The following is a 19,934-nucleotide window of genomic DNA, read 5'->3' as shown; positions in this document are numbered from 1 at the left end:
TGCATTTGGATCTAAATAGTTTCACTATACGCTCTGTCAAGTGCAACAGCTTTCCTAACAATTGCCAAGTTTAATTTGACTGCTATTGTGCTTTAAACTGTCTTCTTTTTTTTTTTTTTTTGCTTGTTTGTTTGGTGTTTTTTTTTGTTTTTCCTTAGAATTATCTATTGCAGCCCAAACTTTTGCCTTCTTTTAATACAGGTAGTTTCTTTACCATCTTTAGGTGAAGGAATTATTTTTTGTTGTTGTTACTTTCATCACTTCATGTTAAAGTTCATTTGCAAATTTATAGTCCTGTAAGTTTTATAAAATGTATTTTACATAAAGTGATTTCCACTTCATTCTTTTTTCTCTTCAATGAGTGGTTTATATATTTGTAGTGTTGGTTAGCATGTAACCCGGCACATGAGAAAACCCTCAGCACAGTATGTCTCCACTATGAATATTCAACTTATCCAATCTTTTAACAAATTGTACAGGACCATTCTTTTATCTCATGGCTACTCAGCTTCTTTAAGATGCTTTGGCAATTAATCCTCTTGAAAGCCTTGTAGTATTGGCCAGATATCCCTTATCTGTTAACTATTTAAATGCTGATTCCCAAGTCTAATAGCTCCTTTATTTTTGAGAAGACATTCTGACTTTATCCAATATCATACTAAGCAATGTTTCTTTTTAGATATGTTTTGTGGTTGATGTTGCATTTGTTTTCCCCATCTTCTGTTAGTTTCTGCTGCTTTTCCTGTTGCAGATGGCAAGCTTACAGGAATTTGTTTTACAAATTAATGCCACTTTTTTCCAGTTACCTGGGTATTATCAAACAGTGCTGTTTTGGTAGCATGTAGCTCAGCATTTGAGCAGTGGTGGTACAGGGATAAGTACTGGTACTTATCACATTTGTGCTTTTGAAATTGGGAATTGAAATTATCTGGGAGAGTAAGCTCTGGCTGCAGCTTGACCTCATAAGGTAAAAATACCTGGGAGCTTCCCTGAAGAGATTTGAACCTCACCTTCAGCTCTGTAGAGAGCTGTATCAGCTACAGAAGGACCTCAATAGGAGCCAGAGCAACAAAGGAGTTGTTCCTTCAGTATTAGGCACCAGTTCAAAATGCTGATTTTTTTTGTTGTTTGTTTGTTTACACGGTACACTTTGTGGGTTTCTTTACAAATGGGAATATGATTTTAACCTTTGAAGAGTATTATTAAAATGCACTTTAAATCTGCACTTCCTGTATAAAAGGAAGTTACATAGATGCCAAATAAGGGTCATTCAGACATTTGTCTGGTCGGTATTTCACCAAACAAAATTAAGAACGTGTTCATATGCAGTACACTAGATTTTTTCCTCCTGTTTGGTGGTCATAACTAATTTCTCAGTAGCCTCAATAGCAATTACTTATCCTGTGAGTCTTCATTTGGATGGCAAGGTAGAGATCTGGGGAAGTTGAGAAGAAAGGCTCACAATATGTATACAGAGAAGGGTATTGAGATGATGAAATATCTGGAGCACAAGTCTGAGGAGGAACAGCTGAGGGAGCTGGGGGTGTTTATCCTGGAGAAAAGGAGGCTCAGGGGAGACCCTATCACTCTCTACAGCCCCCTGAAAGGAGGATGTAGCCAGGTGGGGGCTGGCCTCTTCTCCCAGGTACCAAGGAACAGGACAAGAGGACACAGCCCCAAGCTGCACCAGGGGAAGTTGGGATTGGATAGTAGGAAAAAATTCTTCACTGTAAGGGTGAACAGGCCTTGGAATGGGCTGTCCAGAGAAGTGGTGGAATCACCATCCTTGAAAGTTTTCAAACAATATGTGTGTAACACTAGAAGACAAGGTATAGTGGTAAATATAGCAGTGCTCAGTTAATAGCTAGACTCAATCTTAGAGGACTTTTCCAACCTTAACAATCCCATGGGTAGTCAGTGAACAAAATATAGTAATGTGAAGTGTCCTACATACTGCTTTGAATGTCAGTGTGGAAGAAATTGACTTTTATATTTAATTCATGAGACAGAATACCCTCAGCAAATCCAGGGAAACAACTGGATTTTCTTCCAGACAAAAGGAACAATTTGATGAAGATGTTAAATAGAGTCACAATTTTGTATAAGCTGATTATCAGTAAAGTTCTCTTCACTTCTTTTACACAATGAGAGATAATGTAATACTTTGCTTTATCATACTGTCTTGGGCTAGTGAAAATATGAGTATTGTTGACTTGAACTTTTTACCATCCGAAAGCTTGAAAACAGCTATCCAAAAAAATAAAAGTATAACCACCAATACGGTCATCATGAAAAATTTTATCTTCTTTAATAAGTGAACAAAAAATTTGCTTTGTGTTTATTGTACCTAACAAAGATCTTTCTAAGGTGTGATGCATTTTGCATATGGGATTTCATCTATCAAGTCTCGTGGGACTGGAATATTCAAATATGATTTTACCTTAAGACAAAGTTGCAATGCTTTGGCTAAAATTGTACAATAGTTGCAATGCTTTGGCTAAAATTGTACAATCAGGTTTTGGCTGTTACTTTTAAATAGAGTTAGTGAAGTTCAAGTGTCATTATCAAACCTCCTGCTGTTTAATGCACCATTGTGAGCATCTGAGCTAGTAGGTTATAGTGTCATGTTCTCCCTTCCTCTTCACTTAGGACTTGAAAGCACCACAATATGAGGAGTTGCATAGTTTGAATGTTTCAACTAGAGAAGAAAAATGAAATAGCATCTTGGCTTTAATTATCTTTCTGTTTATTAGCTGAAATATATCTACCTTCTTTATTTTCTGGAAGCTTTTTTGGAAAGAAAACTTTTTGAAAGAAGGGATTTGGATGATGAAGTCCAGAAGAGGATCCTGGGATGTAAACCCCAACTAAACAACCAACATTAAGAAGCCTAGGCACTAGAGCAAAATGAAATTTAAGACATCTTTCCTGAAGAGCTGTTTCAGGCTTTTCAATAATGTAAGCCATATCTGAAACTCATTGGCCTAAGGATAAAGAGAAAATAACTTATTTATTTCAAGGACCTCGAGGGAGAGCAATTTCTGCAGCAGAAATGGCTTTGGGGGTGTTAATAGGTGTGGTTCTGAGATGAGTCAGAGGAAGCTGGAAATGAGCTTCAAAATGACTCTAAGGTGTTTGAGAAGACTGGAAATCTTTAATGCTCTGTTGAGGGTATTGGATCCCTTTGTATTCCACCACCTTCCCAGCTCTGGCAAACACTTCACTCACCACTCTTCATTTCCTCTCCCACAAACCTACCTAGTTCATACTTCCATAAGAAGCTCTTCTGCCATAGAAAAGGGAAAAGTGTTTTGGGAGGAGACTGAATTTTGCTATACAGCCAGAAGGGCTGAATCACTAATGTCATTTTGCAGAGCCACCAATGGAAATATAAGCTTGGACCACAAACTAATTTTAAGCATACCACTTCCCCTACATTTCCTGAAGAAATTGGTAAATAAATTTTTAAAATTAAAATAATTTTTGTTTTTGCTACTACTTTGGGGAAGGAAGTATCTACATTTACCAGTGCTCTGTCTTCTGTAATTGGACTGTTTCTTTTGGGTTTTGTTTTGTGGTGGCTTTCCTCTAAGCAAAAGAAGATCCATGTTTCACTTTATGCTCGTAGCCAATGGAGCCAATATAAAAGTATTCAGCTGGTGAGCAGGCTGACTTGCTGAAAATCCCTAAGTGCCAAGTACTTGGTGGGATGATGATTTCATTGGTGACACACCACAGACACCATAAAGCACAGACAGACTTCAACAGCAGAATCCTGAGTACAGGGGCTTAACTACAGTAGTAAGCAACAGCTGAATGATGCACTTGCAGCTCTGTGTTGGACTTTCTATGAAGCCAGTCTTTTATGCCATGGTTTAATGCATTGATTTTTTTTTTTTTTTTTTTTTTATTGCCTTGCTAAATAAAGATGTAGAGATTGACAAAGGAGGACTTGTAAAACAGCAGGAATCCATCAGAAAATCACTATCTAGAACTGATTATAGGACTACTTCCTTAAAATCATGTCCCTGGCTGGCTGGAGCTGTACAGATGTGGTGTGTCAGCCCTTCAGAACTGTTGAGGAGAATCCTAAATGAGTGTCTGTTTTGAACAAGTCTGTGCTGCCTTTGATTTATCAGCTCCATGCAGTGGAACTTGTCTGCTCTGGATGCACAAGACCTGAGGTGATCTCCAAGTAGATTAATTATGAGGTTAAGGCAGGCAGTGACAATAAAAAAAAAAGAACTGTAGAAAGGAGGAAACAAAGAAAACATTGCAAGGAAAATAATCTCAGCAGCACATAACTCAGTCTTAGTCCTTTGGTTAAATTATTTATGTGGCTGCATAGTCACTTGAGCTAAGAAATTTTAACTTCTTGTGAATCATCTCTGATCTTGCATCCGAGGAGATAAAAAGTACACTATGAATAATCGCTGCAGTTTTTGCATTGGTTAAAACCAAGAGATGAATTAAAAACACAGTGATCTTGATTTCAGTTAACTGGCTAAAAAACCTATAAATATGTATTAGCCATTGTGTTACAGAAATAGTGGAGAAGTAAAGAATTTTTCATGCTGAGGGACTATTCACTTAGAATAAAGATATGAAAGTGCATCGAGGTGGAAAAAAGGTCTAAAAATTGAAGCTCATAGAAGAACAAGACTTACCTAACCAACTTTCCTTCTTTTTGATTCAAATGAGAGTATTGAGAAAGAGGTGGTGGTAGGAAGAGGTATAATAACACTGCTTATGGAGTCAGCATAGTTTTGTACTTAGAGCAGGTCAGTATCTCCTCTGGGAAGAAAATGCAGTTTTAACATGGCAAAGTGAAAATCTTAGGCTGAATATTTTAATATTAGCAGTATGCCTAGAGTTTATTTTTTCTTTAAGTTCTACTTTCTTTTACTGCTTTCTGCAGCTCTACTCTTGTGCCTTTATTTGCCATGATTTTCAGTGATTTTCAATTTGTAATATGCCTTCCTTATATCTTATTATTCACTCTACTACCCATCAATCTCAGACAGCAATTCTAGTCCAGCAGCAAATGCCAAAGCTAAACTCAGGGAATTTGAGATTCAGATTTGATTTAAGGAATAATTCAATTTAGTGAAGCATAGTTATTGATTCTATTTATATATACACTTTGCATGAGGTAAAAATAGACTTGTGATCACACTTCTTGTGGATATACTGGTGCAACTTGAGGAAAAATGTAGAGGGTATGGTTTGCAGCTTTAAGAATCTACTCTGTGCAGAGCCTTGAAAAACTTAGTGCAAGTACTTATGTTGTAGGGAAATGGCATATAAATGGACTGGAGTTTTTATTGTCAAGAGGATTATTTCTAGTTCTAGTAAAGAATCCTCTATTACAATATACTTTTTCTTGACAGAAGTGCCGTTAGTGAGTCAAATATCCCTTTCTGCCTCCTGCCAAAAATAATGCACATCAGTGGCTGTTTTGAGGGAAAACACTCAAGGTTTTTCTTCTTCATATTTGCATCAGTTGCTACGCAAAAAAATGTATTTTAAATTGCGTTCAATAACCTTAAAAATATAAACTTGAATGTGTCTGAAGTGAAAATGAATTTTTTTAGATTCAATAATTTAATTTGATTTTTATGTAGTTTTTTAAAACATTACTTAATTCAACAATTGTACTAGAAGTTGTCTGTAAGATATAGAAATATTTAACTGCTTGATGATTTTGTAGACAGACCTCAACCAAACCATTTGAACATGTACATGTCCATAATTTTGGTCACACATATTTTAATTTCTCTGGCAGCTGACTTAATTTTATTGTATTTTTATATGCATTTGCAACTCCAGTTGATCAAACCAATGTGGTTCTGACTGTTTGCCTGTTTTAAACTATAGTCATGGACAGTAATGTTAACATGCTGAAAAACCCAGAGTGAAGGTTTTTGTCTCTCTGCATCAAATAAGACTTGAAATGCCTTCTTGGATCATTAAATGTAATTCCATACGGACACAAAACATGATCTCTTTTATTTATCTCTAAATTATAATTTTGCCCTCTGTGAGGTAAGATTTCTCTTATATATAGTGATACAGAACACTCTGGACTTTTATCATCTTTCAGTGTTTGACAGACTTCCATTGTCTGAAGAGTTTTTGTGATAGGTGATTATATGCAGATATTCAGAATAAAAGCAGGATTCAGGAATGCTGCTTTGTTCAGCCTGTGATGCAAACACTGAGGTATTAAGGATATCTCCAAAGAGTTTTATCACTAAAATGTTGAAGAATACTTGGCAGATCAAAATGCATTATACACTTTCCAATTAAACAATCTTGCTTAAATTATGTGATAGTAGTGTGTGCACTCTTGAGTATTTCTGCTCAATGAGGCTTTGAGAATCCTGTTTTTTCTCCTATTGAGACACTTTATCATATCACATTAACCACCTGGGGAAATTCAAGACCAAAAGTAGAACAAAACTTTAGTTTTGGCATTGCACTTTATAAAAATACTCAGAGGAAGCCCAAGTGTTGTTCTATATGAAAGCATTTCCATACATCAGTGGAATAAGTCTTCCTTAGAAATGCATTCTGTTGTGTAGCTGCTTATGTGCTCTGGGGGTTGTAATGCTGCTCTACCATTCTGCAACATGCTTGGAGGTCAAAGAAAATGCCTAAACTGTAAAATCTCCAGGCAACACTAATAATACCTCACTTGAAAAGGCACCTTGCATCCAAAGGACTTCAGCTACAAAGAGTATAGGAGTAATTATATGCAAGTTGTAGGAAGGAAAGTTGAAAGGAGAGAAACCTTTACATTTTTCTATAATTCGAAAAGCATTTTGTTAGCAGAGAATAAAGACTGAAGAAATTTGAGGGAGGTAACTGAACTAAGACCATTTTGTATTTTGATTTATAAAAAGCAGCTGAAGTATCAATTTCAGGTATGACAACTTAGGTAAGACATTTTGTCCTTCAATATCTTAATTTTTTTACCTGATGAATTCAGTAGATGAAGTTTCTGTTCCTTTTGAAGCATATATTTTAATGCTGAGAAGTACTTGTATTACTTAAATATATTAGTAACAGAAAAAAATTAAATTTTAAAAGAATAGCAAGCCAAATCATGATACTATATGTGTTCCAACACTTTTTTAAAGCAATTTCAAAAAATTACATGTCAAGCAAAAAATTCAAACTAAGAAGAGGAATATTAATCCATCAAACATCTGGAGGAAGAAAAGGAGAAAGAATGAAGAAACAAAAGTAGAATATAAAGAAACAGAAGAACTGTATTAGACAAATCTTTCACAAGGGGCCCAAAAGGTTTAGAAACATGTTTCAGCTGGCAGCCTCCTCTATTTCTCTGTTTCACCTCTTGCCTCAGTTGCCCTAAAATTTTGGCTGGTTATAAAGATATGAGTCAGGCTTAAATTTCCAAGAAAACTTTTGGGTAAATGTCTTATTCTACTTAATTTTGAAAGTTATATGTTTAAAAAAGAAAAAAAAAATCACCCTGAGACAGTGTTTTTGTGGGAAAAGTAATTTCCTAATAACAACAGAGTCTAGGACTATAGATTATTTCTTGTCGTTTGATGTAACTTTAAAAACACATTGTACCCAATAGGTCTCCTGAAAATCCTGGTTGTCTATTAAAAATGTCTCTGTATAACCTGAAAATTGAAAGTCAGCAAATACCTCCTAGCATCACATAAAAGACTTCAAGGGCTTTTTTTTTTTTTTCTGCTGAAGGCCTTAAGTCACAAATAAAGAGGAAGATAAGTTTTTTGATGATTGTATTTGCAACTAAAGCTTGTGTGTGTGCTTACTTTTATGTTTTTACATAGTTTACTTGAGCTATGACCACATTATCTTGATTTATAATAATTTTAGGTGGGATTTTTTTAAATTGTAAGAGAAGCAGCTTATATTTAAAGACATTTATTTGTATTAATGGAACGTGGAGATATTATCATGTTCTTTACTATGTGTTGCTGTGCTTTCTTTACACGGGTCCTGTGATTCCCATTAGGTGAAGATTTGAGTCTGAATCTTTTTTTTTTTTTTTAAATTTTTAAACTTAACCTTACTCCATGGGATTATTTTTCCATCTGTGTTCAGTTGTTAGTCTATATACAAAAACCTGTGAAGGCTTCAGTTATTTTCAGTCCTGTAATTAGTTCTTTAGTAATCAAATCTCATGCATAGATGAATCCTTAAATCTTTACTTCAAAATAGTGTGTAATGATTTTTTTTACTTGATTTTTCTTATGTAACCTCATTGTAACAAGTGAGATAGCAGGAAAATTCCTTAACAATTAACTGTGAATGATAATTATTTAAAAATAGCTTTACACTGAAAATATTATTTTCAATGTTTAATGGAAAATAACTCACCATTAATATAGGCTAAAAGGGACAGGGACTATACATGGAAACAAAAAGAAATGCCTTGTAAAGGAATGCCAAATTATGGCTCTTACTAGTGACAAAAGAAATATGAAATTTAAACAACATAACAAAATCTGGCTATCTCTGAATAGCTGTAAGTTTGTTAAAACTTGTATACAAAGTAGTCATAGGAATAGAATAAGTTCTAGTTATCTTATAACAATGTATTTATAGAAAGTATGTCTTAGTGTGCATAATGTGAAACTGATAAGATAGATGTGGTACAGCTTGTATGAAATTTAAAATACACTAAAAAGCTCAAATCTAGTTTTAATTGTTCAGTTAACCAGACAAAATATTTTTTTCTGTACCTGTTGATGTTAGGTATGAAAGTTTTATTAACTCAGTTTATATTTTTTGCATTAAATAAAAAAGAAACACCCCATTTTTATGCATTGCATTACAACCCATGCTAAAACTGATAATTTCCCTGATTTTCATCACTTCACATATGAATTTAAAGTCATCTTGCAAGAATTTATACCCTTTCATGTTTCTGAAGAGATCAGGATTGTGACGAAGGTAAAATACAACATGCAATTATGTGCTACCTTTAATTTAATACACAAGCGTGTGTAAAAATCTTCAAGTTACCTTCTGGAAGTCAAAAATGTATCCAAAAAATCCATAATAAAAATAACTTTTGCAATGTTAAGTATAGATGATTTATTTCTGAATTGTTGAATGTATTCCTGGAGTTGGATAACTTGCTCTTGAAGGTCTGTGCCAGACAAGTGAACTGTAAACCCCTGGCTAAGCTGAATTTTGTGAAATTCACTTTAGTCAGTGCTTCAAGTAACAGACTACTGAAGTGAAGAACTATTCCTAATGCCTAAGAGTACTTCAGAAATTAGAATGAGGTTTGGAGATTTAAGGAGGGGTACACTTCCATTTCACCTGTATCACAGAAAATTAAAAAGCTGCACAATCATCCTCAGCAAAGCTTGATAAATATTCTGAGCAGGGAGTTATTATTATCTTTATTATATTTTTTAATCTAGTCCCTCACCTTTTTAAAGTGTAAAAGACTGGGTTATCTAATGCATTTTGTACACCTTTAATTATTATCTGGATTTAATCTTAAAAGCTCAGTTTGTTACTTGCAGTCAGCCAACATCTTTGTATAAACACAGCTTATAAGAAAGATAAGCTTTTCAGATTATTTTATATCTTTTCCATGTCATGAAAAAATAATTTTCCTTAGATATTTTGCAGTTTTTTACACCTACATCATGTTATCTAATGCCACTGCACTGAGCTGTTGCTAAAATTTTGATATAAGTGCTCTACCTATCAGTATCTGATAAAGAAATTTGTGACTGTGGGGAGGGAAGAATAAAACTTTTAAAGACAGTGAAATTAGTCAAAGCTGAATAATTTTGGACAGGCAAGAGCAAAATGTAATTCTGTTGAAGAACGAGAATTGTCTCCATTTTACATAAAATAATTTCCAAGTGTTTGATTGTTTGATACTATTTCTTTAAAGAGCTATTTGCATTTAAAAGATAATCATAACAGCATATTGATATATAAAATATGAGCAATATGAGAAAAAAAAAGAGTAACATTATAAGTTTTTACCCAAGTGTCCTCAACTATTCATAGCAGCCCCTCCTCATGCTGTGGTCTGTTCTGCAGCATTCCTTTTCTTGCTGTAACCATAGGTGTTTCATTTATGAATACAGGTCCCATTGGTTGACATACCACATGCAGTTACTGCTACAGAGATTACCACTGGCACATTAAATAAAAAATAGCTCTTGACAACCAGATCACAGGGAAGTGATGACCTACCTTTGATACCATAGTTAGTGCTCTGTGTGTACAATTAGTGTGCATCCAGCCAATATTTCAATAAAAATGAGGTCTTAAAATTCTTCTTTAACCCCCTGTGATGTAAAATGCAAGTCCATCCCTATAACCACTTCCAGAACTGAACAGGCCTGTTAGAATCATCTAGATGCAATTCTTGTCTTTTTCTAGTAGGATTTAAAAACAGAAATGATCATCCTTTGTGCAACTTGCTGTGAAAAGCACTGATTAAAAAAAGAATGCATTGTGTGGGTTTTTCCCTACAAACGAGGAAGTGTTACTTGGAGAAAATGATGTTGTTTGTCACTGACATGTTTTTTCACTGAAGTTATTTTGGATGGGTGGGCACAAAATCCCTTCTTGCAAAGGGTTTGCAAAGTTGTTATCCTGCATGTGTCCATATATAAGGATATCATTTTCTATGCTCAAAAGCATTGATTCTGAAATCTCTCCTGATCTTAAACAGCTGTGCATTTGTGGGGAGCTCTTCTTCTGTGAGTTTTATTTAAAGCACTTAGAAAAGGGAAATGGCATTCTGCCATTAACACTGGTATTAGCATTACATTGCACATGTTCTGAATTCAGTGAGAATGCATTTCTAAAGGAAGTGAAATCACAATTTTCCTTAAAAGAAGAGAAAACTGTTGTGACATCTTTCAGAAAGAAAATACATACTGAAACAAAATCTTCCCATATCTCTGGTGAGAACACTCCAGCAGTGTTCCTGTAACATGTGTCAGCTATGGAAAGAAAATTTACAACTCCTCTGGAAGCTACAACAGGATATCACTGCTATTAAATAAAAAATAGAAAAATACAGGCTTATATCTACTTGATTCTGTTGCAGTACTGAAGATTTAAAGGAAGAAATACAGGGTAGTAGAACTCCTTTGTGCAGCTGGGTGTTAACACTCAAATACTATAAAACTGCAAGCACTGTGAAAATGACAAATTTCTAAAAATTGACCCCATAAAATATACAATACTCCAGAAAATCTGAGATGAGCAGCAAGTCTTATTGCCACCATATATTACCTTTGGTAATCCAGGGCTATTCAGCAGATGAGACCAAAAAAGAGCAGTTTAGCAACACAAATCTGAGATGATGCCTAAAAATGAAATGAGGTTTTCCTCATAAAATATTTATTTGTTCCTACATTATTTTCTAACATTAGCAGCCAAATTGTAGTGTATATAGCCAGCTGTACAAAAAGACAAATAAACATACTGGATCTTTACTTGCCCAGCTAAAGAAATGAGTATTTCCATTCACTAGTAATAAAGGTATTCAGTTTGAACTTCAAAAGAAAATGATAAAAAAAGGTTCAGTAACCCCCTTTATCTTATAGGGGAAGTTAAGGAGTTAATTACTGTTATTACATACATCTTGGAGTCCCTTTAACTTTTCAAGGTAGTGTGACAAGATGATGGTGCAACTGAGTTATGACCTATATGTTGCAGCATGATCTAATCAACATTTTTAGATTACAATTAGTTTGAACTTATTCTAAACCATATGTAAGTGAATTGATATTTGGAACTATATTGTATCAACAGAACATTTCAATTTTGAGTAAAATATTGGGTTTTTTCATTCCTGCATATTTAATTGACAAAGTCAGTTTACATGCTCGATGCATGAAGTATTCTTCTTGTGCAAGCCATAATATAAAGTAATATAATATTTCCTGGACATTAATGCATATGGAGGAAGTGCTTAATATTCCATTTAAGACTCTGTTGGTGGGTTTTAGTGTTCAGTTTTATATTTTCATTTTTATTTTCAATATGATGTATTTAGTGATGTAAAAGTTACCAAATGCATTCAAAGGATCTTTAGTGCATTGATAATAAAATAGACTGTAGTTTTAAAAAAGAAATATTAAGTTATCTTTTTCTTTGAAGAATTTGGCCAAGGTACAATGGAAAAGTTATTTTAAATTTTAAAGGGTGATGAATTCTGTTTTTCTATGAAAAAAAAATATAGAAGCCTTTTCTACATTTAGAGTTTTGAAAAGTAGAAATTATTTAGAAGTGACATAATGGAACTACGTAAAAAGTGTCAGTAGAAAGGACATTATTGCAAAGATTTAAAAAAGACTAAAGACTGGAGTAAAGAAATATCTATAACAAATCTTGTTAAGAACTTTGAGGTTTTAATTATGTCTTCTTCTGTGCCCTCAAAATCATTAAAAATGCATAGTAGATAACTTCCTTTTGATCTCCCACGTCCCATTTTCTAGTTATGTATGCATATTTCAGTACTTGTTGAAATAGCAAAAAAGAAACCACAACAATTGATAAAGTATTTTGATATTGAGGATTACAAATATTTAAGGGTTAGCTAAACTTTCTTGTGGCAATCTATTATCTTAGGATTTGTTTGAGAGAGAAAGTTTTTCAGATGGCAGTTGAAAATGTGGAAATAAATGTGTTGGTTTTGGTACATGATGGGGGATTACTGGTAGTGGCTGCAATTTTTAGTGGTGTTTTGTTTTAGAAAATCTGCTTGTATGGTCTTTGTATGATGCTGTGTTTGAGGGTAGTTCTGATCCTTCCCTGTGAGCTTCACTGGTGCTGTGCCTGGTGCCCCTTCATCCTATTTATTTCCTGGGACAGCCACAGCAGCACACGGTTCAGCTCATGAAATGTAGCACTCTTGGGCAAGAAAATTGTCAGAATTCCAGTTATGGGAATTTACAGCACTTAATTATACCAGGAAAAAAATTAGATGAAAAAGAAGCAGGTAAAGTCTAGGCCCCTTTAGTAAGTCTGTTCCAGGCTGTTCCAAGAGTCAAAACCCAACTACTGCATAAATTAATCCTTCCACAAAAGGTCATTATCCATGGAGAGCCAAAATTAGGAGGGCCAGTGATTAGGATTCAGCACTTCTAAGTTTGTTGTATAGCTACAGTTACAAAAATAATCTAAAAAACTTTAAAGTTTGGCTAAGATTTTGGTAGACACTGTTGAGAGAGGGGGAGAAAAGGAGTTTTGTTTCTCTTTCTTATGGCATGAAACCACCCAAAATGCATTACTAACATGCAGAAATGCTTTAGTTAATAGGCATTACCTTTGAATTTTATAAATCAATAAAATTGTTCAGTGCTTTGGGTTTATTAAAATAAATATCTGGGCAACATATTTATAAATCTCTACATGTGCATTTTGAGTGTCAAAAATTACTTTGTTTTTTTTTTTTTAATGAATTATTAATTTTTAACTGTAGTTATTTTTCAACCAATTTTAGTAATGTTTTTAATTTATCTCCTAAAATTTTTTAATTGTAGTTCTTATTTTGACCATGAAATTAGTTTGCTTGTTTCTCTGGAAATGGCCTTTTAAGCATATTAATGTAACTGGATAACTATCTTAAGTTGTTAAGAAAAAGTAATTTTTTAAGCAAAGCAACAAATTATTTTTCTTCTCTCTGATAGAGTTAGTGATTAGATGTCATTGCTCTTGTGAAGGAAAAAAACTATCTCAGATTGCACAGAATGCTGGAGAAGACCCTGGTGTGATGCAAATTGAGCAAAAAGCTGCTGAATGTTGAATGCTGACAATGGTTTAAACAGCTCCTTTCTTGTGGGAGATTAATATTAAAACTGCAAGTAGAATAGGACTTCACAGGACTTGACTACCAGAAATTTTAGGCAATTTGAGGTTACTTAGTTACTGAATTGCTAGCATTGCTTTAAAGGCATATACTCAAAAATTTTAACGGTTTACAAAATAATGCAAGATTATTGTGACATTTGTCATTAGGGGACAGGTAAAGAATTTAAATACCTAAATAATATGGGTTTTTTCCTCATAATTTCTCAGAAACAGTAAAAGTCTACAATTTTATCATTAATTTAGCCTATTATTGTATTTATGTTGATATTGGTATGTGGAGATAAACTAATACTAAACACTAAAATATATCTAGAGCTTACAAAGACTACATATAGCATGTAATTCCTAATAATTGGTTACTGAAAGGTCTTCCCTGCCTTATTCAGACATTCAGGGTGGCAGTAAGGGGAAGGGTTCTGTAAGAGTATTATATTTATAGAGTATTAGATAAAGCTTTGAACATTCATGTTTTCAGTGAGTGAAAATGACCTCTATGTCATCACCCTGAGTTAAAATGCTGTCTTAATAACAGAATAAGTTATGGAAAGGATACACATGGTTCACATATTGCAGGTACTAACTCTGAGATATAATGCATATTTGCTTCACCCTGGCTGTCAACTTATGGCAAGGTAAAAGGGCACTTTAGATTTAAATTAATATAAAATCTTTCCATCAAAATATTCTCAGGATTGAAGACTATGTAGTAACTCAAAAAGACTCAGGACTGCTATGAGAGATTTTCTGATGAGTTGGCTTTGGCTTTGTTTATACATCTATAATCTAGCTGTTTCATTGCAAATATTTCACTTTACAAAAAAGATTCTGAAACATTTGGTTTAAACAATTAAATTTAGGAAAAAAAAATCAATTTTTCTTAATAGGGAGAAATTTAATTTAAATTTATTTTCTGAAACACCACTTGTAAATCTCTGTATGCAATGATTGAGCTGAAAAACATCTGTCAAATGTTAAATATCATTAAGAATTGAATGAAGTATACTCTAAAGTGATCATAAACCCTCTTCTTTCAATGAATTCCCTAAACAGTAATGAATAGGGAGTTAATAAGAGTGTCTGCTAGCTCTTGATGTCGATTCTTTGTGAATTGATTTTTTTATAAAAGATTTCAAGCAAAATTGAGGGGTGAAGCAAAGGTGTTTATAAGGAACTTTTCCTGGGTTAAAAAACAAATCATTAATGTATTTGATACAGTCCTCAGTGGCAGAAAAAATGTTGCTTGTCTAATGGAAAAACAGTGATGCAGAAATTTATGAAACACAATACTTGGACATTTAAAGCCATTTTTTTTAAACCATATCTGATCAATTCTTTTGTGCTTGTGTTGACCCTCCAGCTATTCTTGTTCATAATTGTTTGAAATTCAATGTAGATGGTTTTAGTTGACATTTTCTTGGTAAAGAAGCATAAAATTATACCTGGCTATTAAGGAAATTTTCTTTTCCTGTATTGGGTTTGTATGATTGAGGTTAAGTAGGAGGAGGGATACATGGGTGGCTTCTGTGAGAAGCTGCCAGAAACCTTTCTCATGTCCAACAATGTCAATGCCAGCTGGCCCAAGACAGACCTGCCACTGGCCAAGGCCAAGCCAGCCAGAGGAGATGGTAAAAGGGAAAAAACTGCTGCAGAATAGCAGCTGGAGAGAGTAGAGAATGTGATAAAAACAGCCCTGCAAGCAGAAAGGTGAGTGCAGAAGAAGGGGCAGGAAATGGTCCAGGCGCTGGAGCTGAGATTCCCCTGCAGACTGTGGTGAAGCCCATGGTGAGCAGGATGTGCCTCTGCAGCCCAAGGAAGACCACTGTGGAGCAAATCTCCACCTCCAGCTCATGGAGGACTTCACTCTGGAGCAGGTAGATGTCCACAGGTGGCTGTGACCCTGTGGGAAGCCCATGTTGGAGCAGGCTTCTGGTAGGGACCTGTGACCCAGTGGGGAGAGGAGCTTACCCTGGAGCTGGTTTGCTGAAATGATATGGGAGAAACCACAGAGGAGCAGTCTGTTCCTGAAGGACTTTACCTTTTAGAAGAGACCTGTGCTGGAGCAGTTTGTGAAGGACTAAAGCTCATAGGAAGGATGCACTTTGGAGAAGCTCATGGACTACTGTCTCACATCAGAGGAAGAGCATGAGGAGTCCTCCCCCTGAGGAGGAAGGAGCAGCAGAAGCAATGTTTTATGAACTGATCATAACCCCCATTCCCCATCCCCTTTCACTGCTAATGGGGGAAGGGAGAGAAAATAGGTTGTGAAGTTAAGCCTGGAAAGAACTTAAGAGGGGTAGGGGGAAGGTGGTCTAAGATTTAGTTTTATTTCCTGTTATCCTACCCTGATTAAACTAATTTCCTTTAAGTCAAGTCTGTTTTGCCTGTGGTCCCAATTGCTGAGTGATATCTCCTTGTCCTCATTCCAAACCACAAGCCTTTCATTTTCTATCCTGTGTCCAGTTCAAGAGGGGAGGGACAGAGAAGATTCTGTGGGCACCTGGTGTCCAGGCAGGATCAACCCTCCAGAGCTCCCAAGGGCAGTGTGGAAATTTTAAATGTCTGTTTTCATTAGAAGAAATTTGTGCTTAAATTGCTTGAAATTCATATGGGGATAAAATTTTAAGAAGTAAATGCTCTTTGATGCAAATAGCTTAGTTACACTTGAAGATTTAAATCCTCTATTAAGATCAAATATTTACTCTTTCTAATTATGTACACCTATATTATTGGTTTAATTATCTGGAAAGAATATAAGAAACCATCTAGATACTGAAAAACTTTTTCAGTAATGGGTAGTGACTTCAATCTTCAGAGGGCTTCTCAGCATTTTCCCATGTGATTTAGTAGGAAGGACATAACTAATGTGACTTGCAGTTTCTAAGCATAAATCCTGCTACCACAGTATTTTGTCATAGAATAGCCCCTGGTGTTATTTGTTTCTTGCAAGGTATTTGCTTTCTTCTTGCAAGCTGGGGAACTAAAGAGATGGATGCTTTTCTTTGAGTGACAGCTCCCACAGCTCCCAGTATTATTCTATCTAAGTAAACCTGAAGTTTTCTTAATGCTTACATTAAACATCTGTAGTGCATGGATGCCAGACACAAAAGTCATTCTATCACACCCCCTCTCAGCTGAACAGGGGAGAGAAAATATAGCAAACATTCATGAGTCCAGAAGAGATCACTCAGCAAATACTGTCACGGTCAAAACAGATTCAGATTGCAGATATTAATTGAATTTATTACTAGCAAAATCAGAATCATGAGAAGTAGAATAAGACCTTAAAAACACCTTCCCCCCATCTTTCCAGCTCTACCTCCCTTCCCCTGTGGCACAGGGAGGAAGGGAATGGGGGTTATGGCCAGTTTGAAACACATTGGTTGGAGTCCTTCATCCTTCCCCTGCTCCAGCACAGGGTCCCTCCCATGGAAAGAGCTCTCCATGAGCTGTTCCAGTGTGAGCCCACCACACAAACAACAGTCCTGCTGTAACACAGGTCACTCACTCTTCCGCAGGGTGCAGTCCTTCAGGCTGACCCAGCATGGATCCCCCATGGGATCACACGTGCTACCAGGAAACCTGCCTCGGCCAGGGCTCTTCTCTCCATGGCTCTGCAGGTGCCTGTCAGGAGCCTGCCCCAGCACAGGCCTCCCCTGGGTCTCAGACTCTTCTCAGGCACCCACCAGCTCCAGAGTGGCTCTCCTGCACAGGCTGTGGGTGATCTCTGAATCTCTGTGGTACTCAGTGGGCTGCAGTGGGCTGCCTCAGGCATGCTCTGCACCACGGTCTGCAGGACAATCTTAATTCCTGCATCTGGGGACCGATTGTATTTTTGCTTTACTAAGTATGTCTTTCAGGGTAATATATTTAAGAACAGCTCTATCTGTTTTTTTTTTTTTTTTCAAATGGTCTGACTTTCTTTGCCTTCAATTTTGCTGTTCTCCTGTCCCATTCTTCTCTTATGATGCATCAGACTTGTGCATGCACGAAGCCAGACAGATAAATGACTATGAAACTTAGTCAAACACAGCATTAACAACAATACAAAAAAATCCAAACAAAGCAAGAGAGATGGGGATGCTATGAAATTTTAATTAATGGGCAGTTTATACCTTATGGTACTGTTTAATTGCATTTTAATTCCTTGTAATTATGGGTGGAAGCTTACATTCTCCATAATTTGCTTTGCTGGTGACACATTAATGCTTGAAAAAATTTATGACTGTGTTTCTGTCTTTCACACAATCACACAGGAGCTTTGTCTGAAATCATTTTACTGACTTCACAGGAATTCAAATGAATGTCTATAGATATTGAGATAGATTTCAGCATATTCAAACTAAAAATATTTTTTCCATTAGTTAGTTTCAATTGACTTTGGTAAGACATAAAAAAGTGCTTGAAATTTCTATTTTTCTTTGTCTGACTTCACATAGCCTTGCAGATTATACACAAGGACCAAGTGGATTGCAAAAGTTGGCTTTTTTTAGTCATGACTTTGTTTGTTTCTTGTGGGGTTTTCTTTTTTTTGTTTAGGTTGTTTGGGGGGAAGGGGGATTGTAGCTGTCATAAGCAACTGCTTGTTCTCTCAGGAACAATAAGCATCATTTTGTTCCTTAGTCCATTGGCAAAATAACAGTTAAAGCACAGAGCTGAATTTTTTTTATTCCATACGGACCATAGGTTAGGCAGAATGGCAGCTAGAACTTCATACATGTATTTCAGTGCTTCATAAAATGAAAGAAGTGCTTAAATGAAAGAAGTTCTTCTGTAAGAAGGGAATAGTTGCAATCATTACTTGACTGCAAATGCTTTTTCTCTGCCTGGAGCATTCTAGTGTCCACTAGCAGAGCTCTTTAATCTTCCAGCTTGCTGACTTTCTCTCAAATTCCCAGAGCTAAAAACTATTTCTGTGTTAGATAATCTGAGGATTTTTCATTTTCTACATATATCCTGGTTAGTGAAGTACCTGTAATGCCCTTCAGCTATCTAGTTCACATTGTGACATACGAAAATACCTGCCATCCTTCCTTTTTTTCACCCCTTTTGAAAGCTGATCTTTCAATCACTAGTGAGTCAAAACCATTCTGCACTTCTTGTTTGATATTGCTGTTTCTTCTTCAGCAAATGCAGTTTTCTATCAAAACAGCACATTTTTCTTTCACTTGTATATTTAAACACCTACACATTACCCACTGCCAGGAGAATGGTTTTATGCAAACTAAAGTATGAAAAGTAGCCTGAGTGACAAGAAGGGCCACATTTTTTGTTTCCTCTCACTCACCACAGGCAGCATATTGTGAAGTTATGCAGGGAGAAAATTAGAGCAATCAAAGCATTATTAGAACTTAGTCTGGCTACTGCAATAGAGGACAACAAAACTTCTATAAATACATCAAAAGTAAAAGGAGGGGTAAGGAAACTCTTCACTTTGTATCAGCCATCCTGGCTAACCTGGGAGAACCCAGCTGACTGAAAGTCATCAAATATGATTCCCATCTACAAGAGAGACTAGAAGGAGGATCTGGTGAACTACAGTTCAGTCTGTCAGTCAGTCTGATCTCTGTGCCAGGGAAGGTCGTGGAAGAGATCACCTTGAGGGCCATCACAAACAGGGGATCAGGCTCAGACAGCAGTGGTTTATGAAAGGGAGGTCCTGCTTGACCAACCCAATATCATTCTATGACAAGGTCACTTGCTCAGTGGATGAGAGAAGAACAGTGGATATTGTCTACCAGGGCTTTGTTAAAGTCTTTGATACCCTAATGATCCACTGGAGGGTGGGAAGGCTCTACAGAGGGATCTGGATAGGGTGTATCAAGTGATGCAGTAAGAGGAAGGGGCTCAAGCAGCACCAGGGGAAGTTTGGACTGGATCTTATGAAAAACATTATTCACTGAAAAAGCTGTCAAGCCTCAGAAAAATTCTCCATGGAAGTGCTGAAATCACCATCCCTCAAGATGTTAAAAAAATACGTGGATATGGCATCTGGGGACATGGTTAGTAGTGCACTTGGCAATGCGAGATTAATAGTTGGACTCAATAATCGTAAAAGTCTCTTCCAACCTTAG

This window comes from Oenanthe melanoleuca, chromosome 4, assembly GCF_029582105.1.
Source record: "Oenanthe melanoleuca isolate GR-GAL-2019-014 chromosome 4, OMel1.0, whole genome shotgun sequence".
NCBI classification, from domain to species: Eukaryota; Metazoa; Chordata; class Aves; order Passeriformes; family Muscicapidae; genus Oenanthe; species Oenanthe melanoleuca.
The sequence above is the reverse complement of the archived record's forward strand: the minus strand, read 5'-3'. Positions refer to the sequence as shown.